At 34.5% G+C, this 13,073-nt stretch overlaps 1 long non-coding RNA gene across 1 annotated transcript; it reads right to left on the reverse strand.

The window, feature by feature from the left end:
* Nucleotides 1-6,937: 6,937 nt before the first annotated feature.
* On the reverse strand, nucleotides 6,938-8,518 carry LOC105272943 (uncharacterized). Its single transcript, XR_892864.1, has 3 exons — nucleotides 8,416-8,518; nucleotides 7,533-7,618; nucleotides 6,938-7,440 (listed from the first exon to the last, which is right to left on the reverse strand). It is a non-coding gene; the product is annotated as an uncharacterized lncRNA (long non-coding RNA).
* Between the last annotated feature and the right edge of the window lie 4,555 nt (nucleotides 8,519-13,073).

The following is a 13,073-nucleotide window of genomic DNA, read 5'->3' on the forward strand; positions in this document are numbered from 1 at the left end:
CAGATTAATCAAAAATGGAAAATCTGAACGATCACTTGGTCACTAAATACACATCTGCATTTAACGCTCCAAAAGAACAGACTGAAGGTTGGAAATGGGATATTTTTAGGAAATTTGACTGCGCCCCCACCCTCCCTCAATTTTACGATCGAACCGGACCAATCGGCCAAGTATAAAATTGTTCGTCCGGAATCATTCAATCATTCAAGAAAATTTGAAAGGTATCAATAATTGAAAACGTTATAATAAATTACTATTTGTAGTTTGAGTTCCTCAACTTTCTCTCGAATGTATTAAGTTTGAAGCTATAAAATTCAGCAATTTAAAATCTGATAGTTTTTATAATTTTAAATTTGAACAGCCTTGCAGGAGAAAAGGTTCACTTTTTAATTCCTCTTTGAAACCACCTTAGAATCCTCATTCAATAACTTGGAATCCCACTGAGATATCGAGCTGAATGTAAAATAACTATAATCCATTGATAAAAAAATTAAAATTATTAAAAAAAGACGGGCGTCTGAAAAACCCCGCTTTCTGGACGCTACGCGTCCAGAAAATCGCGTTTTCCGGGTCCTGCGCCTGAAAAAATGTTTTTATAGCCACGCCGTGAAAAACATGTCATCTTTCTTTTTTAAATTTTAAAATGTTAATTTTCAATTTTAAAGGACTTATCTAATAACACTCTTACCAAGAAATATATGGAAGGAAAACTATCAGTCTCGGCATTTTTAACTGGCTGATGTTATTTACTCATATAAAAAATGAGTATTTTCCAAGAAAAGGTGTCTGCAGAAAATTTTTTTCAATCCACATTTTTACGGAAAATCAATGTTATGCTACACGGAGAGAAATTTGTAATGAAATTTATTCTGAAGGTACATAAAAATTATCCTGGTGAAAGGATAATTCAGTACTAATTTCATAAATTTCAATAACTATCCTTTGATAGGATACACTTCAAGGAATACTTCTATATAATATTTATCCTCAACAATATTATTTTTGTCCTTCACAGAATGAAAATTATCAATCATCTGGAGAGTTTTTATTATTTTCTATTTAAAAATTATTATTCCGTTACGGTAAAAAATGCTAACCTTACCTATAACTCATTTATCACGTATACTACGTGGGTTTGGGATGCATTTCCGTCAATAATAAACAATTATTTGCGCCAATTATAAGGCACTTATTGCCATTTAAAAAAAACCATAAAAAGCCAATAAAATTGTCTCCACAGTGAACTCTTAAATTTTTTTTTACTGCATCTTTTACATTATTTTTTAATCAACAATGATAGCACAAGAAAATATTTTCTCACACCGATTCAATAGTCTCGTTTATCGAAAAAATTTCCGCCAAAGAATTTGACATTTTCGCAAAAAATACGTGAAAGGCTTTTCTATTAAATGGCGCAAGTAAAATTTCAACTAGTTGGCTAAGCTATTTGTTATGAATAAAATTAGAAAAAATAGGGGTCTCCCGGCCGTTGGTATAAATTGCGTTATAATTGTGTCTTCTACCTTTTTCTTGCACATATTGTATTAGAGAGAGAGGTAGATAGACTGATGACATTTTACGGGTAGAATTCATCCTCCGGAAGGGTAAAACTTGTCGCGCATCTGATTATTTTTTAATGCACACAATGATAAAAAATTGAAATTTTCCTCATCGACTTATTTCTCTGCTTTTCCTTTACTTGAGTCTCATTTCTCCTCTTTCCCTTTTCTTAAGCGTCACCACCACTTCGGTTGATCTCAATGGAGGAGAAGGGCCTTTATGACCCAGGTCGTAAATCACCCGATACAATGGGCTTTCGTCTATTCTTTGTTACGCACTAATAGAGGTCGGGAGCACGACTTGCTCTCAGAGCAGAGTTTGCCCAGCCCTGGTTCAGAGAGACCCGAGACCCAATAAAATAAGGAGGAAACAATTTTAGGATGATTCTAAATCGAAGTATGGTCCGCCACTGCAATGCTAGCATAGCAGTTTGTTCTTCAAATTTCTTTCCATGTAGTGTACGCAATGATCCTGTGAATTCACATTATAGATTTTCAATTGATGGCGAAGCCATTATGTAGAATTGGGCGTGGGATCTGATAACGCAAATATTATTTGGAATAAGTCAATGGGTTCCACGGAAATATTCTTCGTAATTACCGCAAATTAAGCCTAAACTTATGACAGCGTACCCAGTCACGCTATGAGTAGATCTGTAAACAAATCGGCAGAGTTGATATCTTTTCAATTATTAAAAGAGAGTATAAAGAACAATGTGAAAAACGCAAATGCATTCATAAGTGTAAATCTATTGAAAGAAAAATTGAATATCAAACCAAACTCAATCATAAAACAATAGAAATCTATAGAAAAAAATATTTTTTTTAATGGACAAGAATGGGAAATTATATAATCAATAGAGTTAAAACCATGAGAAGATAATGGTAGTTGATGAAGAACAAGAAATAAAGTATACCATTGGCTGAAGATTGTTCCGATTGCATGGATAATAATCGTCTTATCGGTGTGGTGTTACGTCAGCAAACGTATCGCATATTTCCATAAAAATTAATGATTTAATTAATTAGAAAAAAAAAAAATTAACAGCAATTGAAATAAACAGAACAAGGAGTAATATCGGCCGAAATTCCGTATTTGAACCAACTCTAAATTTTGTCTAAATAAGGAAAAATAAATGAGTCATTACAAAATAATGATCATGTGATTAGGTGTAATGGTTGAAATTGTCTCTAAGTACGTTATGACTAGGAGGATTGGGTGTCCGTACCTGGTGCATCGACATCGTGCGATGGCTTTATTATCACATCTTAATCCGTATACATACATGGATCAAAACAATTTGAAAAGCGAAGTTAAACGGGTTGCACGCAAGTACCTAAAGTTAGTTACTACTTAGCCAGTTAGTTGGTCGGTTGTGACTACTTACATTGTTAGTAGTCAGGATCGAGAAGTATTGTGAGTAATAACGAGCATGTAGTCAGTCCTCGTCAGTCGTAGCCATCAATAGTAGTAATCAAGAAAGAGTCCGTTAGTACGAACAGTTCCGAATTGCGTGGTTTCCTTCGGGCTTCAATTCCGCGAATTTATAAAAGTTCAAACCAATAAAATTGTGTGACATATAATTTATCATTAATCAGAAATGGGGTGATTTAATTTTTGAAACACTTGACTGATAAACACTTGATTGGTGTAGAAAATCAACAAAGGAGCAAAATTCACCGAATTTGGATTACAGCAAGGGAAACTGCGGAAAAATTGGATGACTTAAATTCTGTTTACTTATTAAATTTTTTTTCTTCATACATAAAAATGTAAATTCGAAAAAAAATGCGATTTTCAACACATTACCTCGAAATCGAAATTTGAGTCGTGGAAAAATAGCAGAAAATTTGTTTAATCAGATAAATTTTACTTTAATAATTGAATAAAATTGAAATTGTATATTCGATTTTTTTAATTCCCATGTTATTTTAGCAGTTCGCCCTACTCCGGTCCCAAATTGTCTCCGAAAGGTAGGCTTCAGGCAGGCGAAATTAATACTCACAGTTTTGCATTATTTATTTGATAATTTATGGATAATTATTATGGAATATTCAATGGAAAAAATGACGTAACACAAACTTATATAACTTAAGAAATTTAATAAAATTCCAATGCAATTATCGAGCGAGTCCTATAATATTTCCCGTTGAATGGTTTTCATATGTGCTATCAAAGCAAAAAAGTAGACTAAACACATATTCTTGAAGAATTTCTCTTGAAAATCTTGAAAATTATTCTTGGCAGATTTAAATGGTCTTTTTCCAATAGTCTTAGTCCAAAACATGTCAAATCAAGAGTGGGGAAACTTACATGCCTAAAGTTCTCACGAATTTTAGAGGGAATATTTTAAGAGTATTGCAAGCTGCCGACAATTTTGTATTTATATGAAATCATAAGAGGTTAAGTTCATAATTTGAAATGCTGAATCGTATGGTTTGGAATAGTCCCCAATCTTTCTAGAAAAATGGACAGTCCAGGGCCTGGTGAATGAATATATCTCATTCTAGACATTCAATCGAGTGTTACAAATTATTGATTTCTTCCAGCCTATACCGGATCCTATATTTTTTACGAAATTTTGAAAAACGAATGGAAATGGTGGCTTTTGGATGAAATGTTGGAAATCGAACAAATAGTGAAAACTTTACAAACATTTTAAGAATTAGTGAAAATTGTCAATTTCTGTAGAATTTGGGAAATTATAGAGATTTGATGGCATACTTTATTTTGTAAATGAAGATGCACCAGATACCGGGAAGCTATATCTATAATTGCGATCTGAAATTTGCTAAAAAATGGCAAAAATGGTTTTAGCTCGGAAGGACAAGAGCCTGATGAAAGAAATGTATGGTATACCATAAGCCGGTAAGCTACATTTTCGATGAAACAGGGCCTGACCAAGTGGGTTTGAGATTTATCGGACACCTGCAAACCTTAAGTCAAATACATCAGGACCTGATAGATGAAGAGTACGGCACGTTGGGGACCTTCCCTATTATTGAGCATGAATCAGTGCCGCATACATCGTGCATACGGCTTTTCCACGGCCGGCAAGCTTGAGTCCACATGAATGAAGCCTGGGTACGTAGAATATACTTGCAGGAGCCGGCAAGCCAGACTTAGTTCATATTCGTACCTGATTAACCATACCTGACATCAGGCTCCCGGACATCTGTGGCACTCAGCCCTGGCCTGACGTCAATTCAGCCTTATAAATTTTCTATTCGGGTTAGGCTAATAAAATCGGTATTTTAAGTGTTATTGAGTTAGGGATTAGGGGTCGAGTTGTGTCTAATAGGCAAAATGAATGATTACTGCTTTCACGTTTCATATATAATTAATTGAATATCACATGATGCCGGGCGTTGCCTGGCAGTAGACGGACTCTGGCCGAAATCCGGCTGCTAAGCTTGGCCGCATGTTATCATCCCAGACTTCGACTGAATTTGGCGCGGGTTTGCAGACTGAGTAATAGTGAGCCCTAAAGCTGGAGGTCCGGTCGGCAGTCTGGGGACAAGCCTGCCTATTAGTATTATCTTAGCTCGGTGTAGTCATTGTTGCTGTCCTCTTCAAAGAAGCAGAACGATTACATTTTGGATATTTATTTGTTAACATTTATCGTGTAATCTCAGTATGCTTTTAATATTCTGAAGTTACGAAAGCTGTAGTGGGATGCGACTGCACAGTACTGACTCACGACCCCGACTATTGAGAAGTTCTTGATTTCACTTATTAAAATTGGCCATCTTACCATAATGACCCTTATATTATATTATATACTGTCCCTTTTGTACAGTTCCCAGATTATGCGCAATTTTATATCATGGCCATAGCAATTAAGGGGCGTATGCAGAATACATATATTTTTTTCTGTTTAATCTAAAGAGAAATTCGCTAAAAAATATAAATAAACACATTTCGCTGAATATCAACAAGCCGAAAAATAATTTTCAGAAAATCTGTATTCTCCGCTTGTAACTTAATATTTTCCCAACTATGAATATTTGGTCACAAAGCTGCCTACAATTGGGGTCTCGATAATTGGACGTGTTCTAGTCGTCCCCGATTGGCAATTTCCATCAGGTCCAGATCAGGATTTGATCGGGTCAGGTCTGATGATAGTTCAGGATCTGATATGGTAACTGGATCAAATCCTAATCAGTCATGAAACATAATTTTTTAATCAAGACTTGATCAGGTCAACCAGTTCAGGATTTGCTCAACTCAACCTTATTTAAGTTGGATGATGCGAATAAACAATAATTATTGGCAGAAAACAAAAAATAATGTAATGTTATCACTACTGTTTATCTACTTTAATACATCCCGTTCATTATTAATGATGAAAAACACTTATCATTTTTCCGGTGCTGGGACTCGAACATGCAATGTTCCCATTACCAGTCTTATGTCCGGCCCACTAGGCTACCGATCAAATCAGCTTGATGAAAAATGATTTGAATAATATAATAATAAATAATAATAATAATATAATACTAATGAAAAAATCGAAGTTTCTGAACCACTTTCCTCTTCAAAATAATTTCCTTGTAAGTTTAATACGTCTACACATATTTGCAAAAAACTTGAATAAAGTATATTGTATACTTTATTCATAATGGTATTACGTTTTCCCTTCCCATATATTTAACGTAGTCTGTAATTTTCACGAACCGGACGACTAGATCCAAACTTGACCAGGTTCTCATCAGGAATCATCTGATCAGACTAAGCTCAGACTGATTGAATGAGAACCTGACCTGGTTCTACATGCACTATTTCTATTTCAATGAACTGGATCAAAACTTGATGAGTTTCTCGTTAAGAATGGCCTAATCAGACTTAGACCAAGCTGATCAGGTGAAAACCTGATCGTAATCTACCTTAGATAATTGGGATGAGAATAACTCGATCAACACTTGATCAGTTTTTCATCAGGCCTTGCCTGATCAGACTAAGATCAAGGGGATCAGATCAAAACATGATCCTAATCCATCTTAGGTAATTCGGATCAGAGTGACTTGATCAGTTTTTCATGGAGTTATTCAAATGGAGTAAGCACCCAAAATCAGTTTTGCGGGAAGTCTTACAGAAACTCTACGTGATTCGAATAGAATTACACTACGTTTTTTTTAGCAATTTCGCCAGTTACTCTATTGAATTGTTTGACACGTATGACGTATGACTATTGATAACAATTTCCATCCTATACACCTAAAAGTATTGCCGCCAATTCTTACCGGTAGAAAGATGTTTATCTAATTATGAAGAGGTGAGTTATCATTTAACTACATCTTCCTTTCGTCTTCACTCTCATATATCTCTTCCTTTCAAAGGTTGCGAATTCATTTTTCAAAAAGCGTTCCATTTGAGATGCGTATTTAGTGTAACATTTATTAATTCTTTACTATTTACATCAATATTTACATAACTTCCTAAGTACATTTAATGAGATCATCAATGGATGTTATATACACGTTTACAAAATTAGTACTAAACGGTAAACAGTCTTCATCCACTCCTATTCACTTAACGTATTTGCTATGATATGACATTCATGCTGAAGGGGTACTGGAATTCGTAAAAAAAATCATAAATCCATTTAATTATGCAATTGAAAATTAAATTTGTACGTTAATTCTCAAAGAATTTTTGAATAACAAGAAGTCCTTTCGTAGTTCCGTAATTAGTGCACCCACTTCGTCAATCCACTCAACCTTGAAATCGGAATTAAAGCATGAGAACAGGTGGCATCTCCTAATTACCAATTACCATCATACAGAGGAATAATTTGTAGTATTCTTCAAGGTCAATAGATATAGCGACCCCTTATTTCTGTTAATCACGAAAAAAACGGGGATCAATGGTCTCCAGAGTCTGCAAATGTAACCGAAGAAAAAAAAAATTAATCAGTCATCCCAATGAAGACTACCAGACCCCAAATTGATAACCAGAATAAGAACTATTACATTGTGGTATTTCCTTTTTAATCTCTAATGACCATTCCGCTATCGATCACTTTTGATGTAGCTTGAAACTCGTCAAACTTCTTTTCCTGCAATGAAAAAAATGACGAGAATTAGTTCATTGCACCTTGAGCATACACAACTGTTGATACATGGTATCAATGAAAATATGTAACCCGAAAAGAATTGGCATTGGATGCTTCGCAATCTGGTAATAAACAAGTACTTTGATACGGCGGGTTCATCTTCACTTGTCATCGGTATTCCCGGTTAATGTACGACCCTGTCACATTCACCAGACCAATCATTCAATGAAACTCCCGTAAAATATTTCATAAATTTAAGAACCCACGCGATTGAAATAAAAATCAATAGAAATATGTGGTTTACGTATGCTTCCAATAATAAATCATCTATTTAGTTCTTCAAATTCTTACACTTTCTATAATAAAATTATTCGGTATATTGCGAGACTCAATGATATCTGAAGTACGGTCTCAGACCTTTTCCACACCACCAGAAATTTACATCCGTTTTAAGAAAGTCATGAATCTTTATTTTTTTCTGATCTGATCTGATATGATAAACACAATGCATACTAACTATACTACTTAAAAAAACACTAAAATTCATCGATAATGATACTAAACGCGATTTAAGCAAAAAAAAATTCTGAAAATTCCTGTTTTTCCGGATGTTCAATAAAATTGTAGTTTTAAGGCGCATAAACACCAAAATGTATTAATAGATTTGGATTCTCAATTACATTTTCATTTTAAGAAAAAAGTGTAATGAAAATTTGCAGTCTTGCTTAATTAAAAAGTTTAAACATTCCAACGTTATTTAAATACAATAAAAATTTCAATGTTATACTTATACTACATACCTATTTTTTGACCGTTCGATTAGGCTCTAATCACTTGCAATTTTTGAATCATCTAAGATCCAGTCTCGCTCAGGTCAAACTCATTTACATTTTTTTCAAACTTTCTAAAAAAATGTGTAGTACATCGAGTTAGTTCCTTAAAATTCGCTAACCGTCTAGTGGATTTCGTTTTCCTTCCAAATATAAAACAGGTCATTATATTGATGTAATATAGCTTGAAGAATAATTATCTAAATATTTATAGCATGAATAAAAATGATTAATTATTTTTTTACGGTATGGTATAAATAGTACTTGACTACATTCTTCAAATATTTGGGGAATTATTGTACAGCCCTTTTGCATAAGTAGCGCCGCGTTTTATTTGCAAACAATTTAGATGTATAGAAATCGAATTCTAAAATATGCATCGTAATTGTTAATATACACATTTGCTTCAAAAATTGAAAAAAACCTGTACTAATTAAAAACAGGAGATCTTGCACTTTTGCTAACATTTTAAGTGTTGACCGCACGAACAGAGTAGTGAAACTTTTTTTTACAATCACTACTTATTTCTGCGAATATACAATCAGTCTGTACCACATGAGAAATCTGTCTTGAATAGCCCACGACTCAGATTCGTCATTATCTCAATTTTATTCAAATTTCTTTAACAATTGAAAATGTTTTTGCAAATACTGATTAACAGATATTTTACCCATATCCATAATATTAAGAATGAGCCATAAGAAATTAAATAAAAAACAAACACCATATATACAGGCTATATCCAATTGACTTTATAATTTACCTGAGTACCCGAAACTTTTTTTTCGAATCCGGTTAAACGTCCATTCGCGCAATTTCCTGAGTTTTTAACTTCTTAAACTATTCCAGCAAGCAATTAATTATCAATGAAAAAAGTAATCGTATGAAATACATTTCTGAGAAACGGCTCTTGTATTGGCCACTCGGATGGTGGCCTGCAGAACTGAATAATTTCATTCGTATCCACCAAAGCTCTCAGAAATTATTCCGATAATTTTACGGGTCCCGGGATATTATTCTTAAACATTCGGAGTATTGAATTGAATCGAAATATTACACTGTACAGAATAAATGCAAAATGTGAAGATACATTATTCAGGCATCTGTTAAATATAAATCCACCAACGTCAGAAATCGATTATTCTTATTTTGAAATTAGAATAATTAAAACTGGTCTTGAATGGATTCTGGTTGACTACGTCTAACGTAACTGACCAAATGGAAGTAACCAAAGGATGATTATTACCGTGACTAAATAATTGATTTTTTGAAAATTTAGGCTTCATGATGTAGGCTTGCAGTATGTTTCAAGTTGCGCCACACTGCAAGCACGATAGCAACATTCTTCCACAATTCCGGGTCCTGATGCTTGCCTTATATTTTCCTCGCCACTATATGAAAATGGTTCATTGTAAACACCGTTACAGACTAGCTTCAGAGCATCACTTAGACTTTTTGAGCATCGTTTCTGTTCCATCACTGGTGCTGATTCCACATGTAACGATGCACTCAGCACAAAAAGCAAAACAATGCATAATAAAAACCACCGGTTCATACGGACAGACATTTGCATAGATAATCAATATAGTCAATAAAGTCTTTTTCGATAATTTTTGAAAGTTTTAGGACTCACTGGTGAAGCTTATAATTATCACTACAGATAGAATCTTTAATGCAGCTGGAATAAATGAGTATTCGATAGGAATTGGACTTTGAAATGGTGCTAATGAAGACAGATGTCTGGAAGAACCGACTAATTTTGCAAACCGAATTTTCAATAACCACCTCCCAAACCTCCGGCTTGACCCGGTCTTCTAGTTCTACTAACAGTCGGTCTCGAGGCTCTTCACGCCTTTTCAATACGAGCAAAGAGTGGAGGTGGTTATGAGATAGAGGAGGTGAGTGCTTTTCGATTCAGACAGTACAGATTTGTAATGGTTTCATTATATGAGATAGAATGAGACGCTGCGGAAGTTTGTGAGAAAAGTCGTCGCTGCCACAAGAAATATTAATTTTGAAACCATAGGACGATAGATTCTTTAAACCTATGGAAGAAAAAAATTATTGTATAATTAATCTTTAAGAATTGACTCAACTTTTCTACTTAATATTTCCATGTGTAATAACCAAAAATTATCTGGAAACATCCTGTTTATACGTAACAGTAGGTAATAGCTGTCATTATCCTGTCTACATAAAAATTGAATTTGAACTACAAAATAGTGTGACAATTCTACTCCATCAAAGTTTCATATATATAATTACTAATTTTCTACTAAGAACGTTCTTGGCTAATGTTTTATTTAACTTTTGCACATTTTTACTAATTATGTATTTTTTTAAATTCTATGATCCGATCACCGATACACTGCAAGTTTTCAACCAATATGACTGGGTATATTGTAATATAATTATCGTCTGTTCTGGTTACTTACGTATTTATAAAAAAATGATCCACATATATAACTCAGGGGATAAAGAAGAGGGGAATGTTCCCGTGAGTCACACATCACTCCTCACGAGTTATAATTATTTTGGTCGGCAGTGATAATTCGACCATTAGAATTACGACCATAGTATAGAATAATTGAATATCTGTACACCTCAGATATTTGAATTCAGACAAAGATTATTCAATTCATCTCTGTAAATCACATCAATTGATACATGATAGTCGTCTTACGTGGAATCAATATTTTCATATTTATTATTAGCCCGTGAAATAAAAAGTTTTATGGAAATTCCTTGAAAATTCATAAACATTATAAGTAAGTAATCATTGATATAAAATTGACTCTATGCAAAATAAAATAAATAAGTCGCATAAGCCCATAATAACCACTCAGTTAAACTATACACTCCAAAACAAATAATATCTTGATTCAGAACAGAATTTAGAATTATTGAAACAGCGAAAGAAATACAAAAGGGGCCCACATCTGCCTATTCATCACTTATTTGGTCGTCGTACTTAGAAATTTATTTTCAACATCCATGTTTCAATTACTAGATGAAAAAACACGGATAAAACTGTTGGTGTTTATGTAGTTAACGTGGGGAGGGATAAAACGGGGAAGTTGGTTATCTCGGCGCCTGATGAAGGAAGAAAGCAGGGACTAGACTTCGGACGGACAGTCTACCACGGGCGAACTGAAGAGAGACAAAATATGTGATAAATGACCTCACCAGACACCCGAACGGGGTTAAGTTCGCACATTAGTTTTATTGTGTCATGTTTTTACCAGTCGCCCGACAATAGTTGCCACTTTATTAATTTCACAATCGATGATTTTGTACTATTTTGCCGGTCCTTCCCCTCCCGTCACGTTTTTCGCCAATTTAAGAGAATGCGAAATGAGGTCGAGTCCATAGCATATTCTGGCGCATGGCAACCCCAATTCTCTCTTTAAGCTGTTATCAATATCTTTAAGCTGTTTACATTTTAGATTTATTAGGCTCAATTATTTCACAGTGTTACCATTTTATGCATTTTTATGGAGAATTCAGAATGCGCGATGGACTCTTGTTGTACTACCTTCAAGGAGATTAATGAACAGATTCGATCAAATAATGACATGACATTTTTAGACTTGGTAAGAAACATAGATGCTCATAATTATACCATAAAATAATGGAATGTCATATGGTCGAGCAAATTTGGTGCATCTTTTTTTCATTCTTTCCTAAAAGATTACTTCACTCTCAATATGACGAGCGATGTGATGATATGTTGAAAAATGTTAAAATATATGAAATTAAATCCGACCTGCAGGGAAATTGTCTTAACAAGTACCAATGCTTCGAATATTCTTGCAATATTTCAAAATATGTCATTATAAAACATCTAATGTCATATTGCGACAGTCTCACGTGTGAAAAAAATTTGCACCAGAATCTTCTAGCAAACTGGAGTAAGAGTACTCACTCCATCAGAGGCAACTCGCGGCTTCATTCATCTCGTCGATCCTCCCTCACTGTCCTTGTTTGCTTCTCAATCCTTTCCTTGATACTTCCCCAGGCCCCATTCTTTCCCACAATCTTGGGTCTACAATCTACACCACTCTTCATCTACACTCCCATTTCTTCAGTTACTTCTCTTATTTCTTTGCTATAAATTATCAATTCTTATCGGGGTACCCGAAATATGAACGATGGCAACAACTAATTCTCACTCCTTCCTTTTCCTTCCTCGTTTTTTTTCCAGTTTAATTCGAATCCCACTGAGTCGATTGGCCCACCCCTGTAAAGACTTTTTTTGTTACGCCGTCGGCCATCTCGAGAGGGTTAGTGAGGGTAAAACAAAAAAGGTCGAAATTTATGGGTACAGATCGACTAAGAATTATCCTCTTAGTGGATTTTCCCACCCCGGTAAGGACTTTTTTTTCACCCCGTCGGCCATTTCAAGAGGGTTAGTGAAGGTGAAAAAAAAACGTCGAAATTTATAGGTACAGATCGGCTCAGAATCATCCCCTGAGTCGATTTGCCCACCCCTGTAAAGACTTTTTTTGTTACGCCGTCGGCCATCTCAAGAGGGTGAGTGAGGGAAGAAAAAAAAAGTCGAAATTTATAGGTACAGATCGACTCAGAATCATCCCCTGAGTCGATTTTCCGACCCTGTAAAAACTTTT

Source organism: Fopius arisanus, unplaced genomic scaffold (genome assembly GCF_000806365.1).
Source record: "Fopius arisanus strain USDA-PBARC FA_bdor unplaced genomic scaffold, ASM80636v1 scaffold00456, whole genome shotgun sequence".
Classification (NCBI taxonomy): domain Eukaryota; kingdom Metazoa; phylum Arthropoda; class Insecta; order Hymenoptera; family Braconidae; genus Fopius; species Fopius arisanus.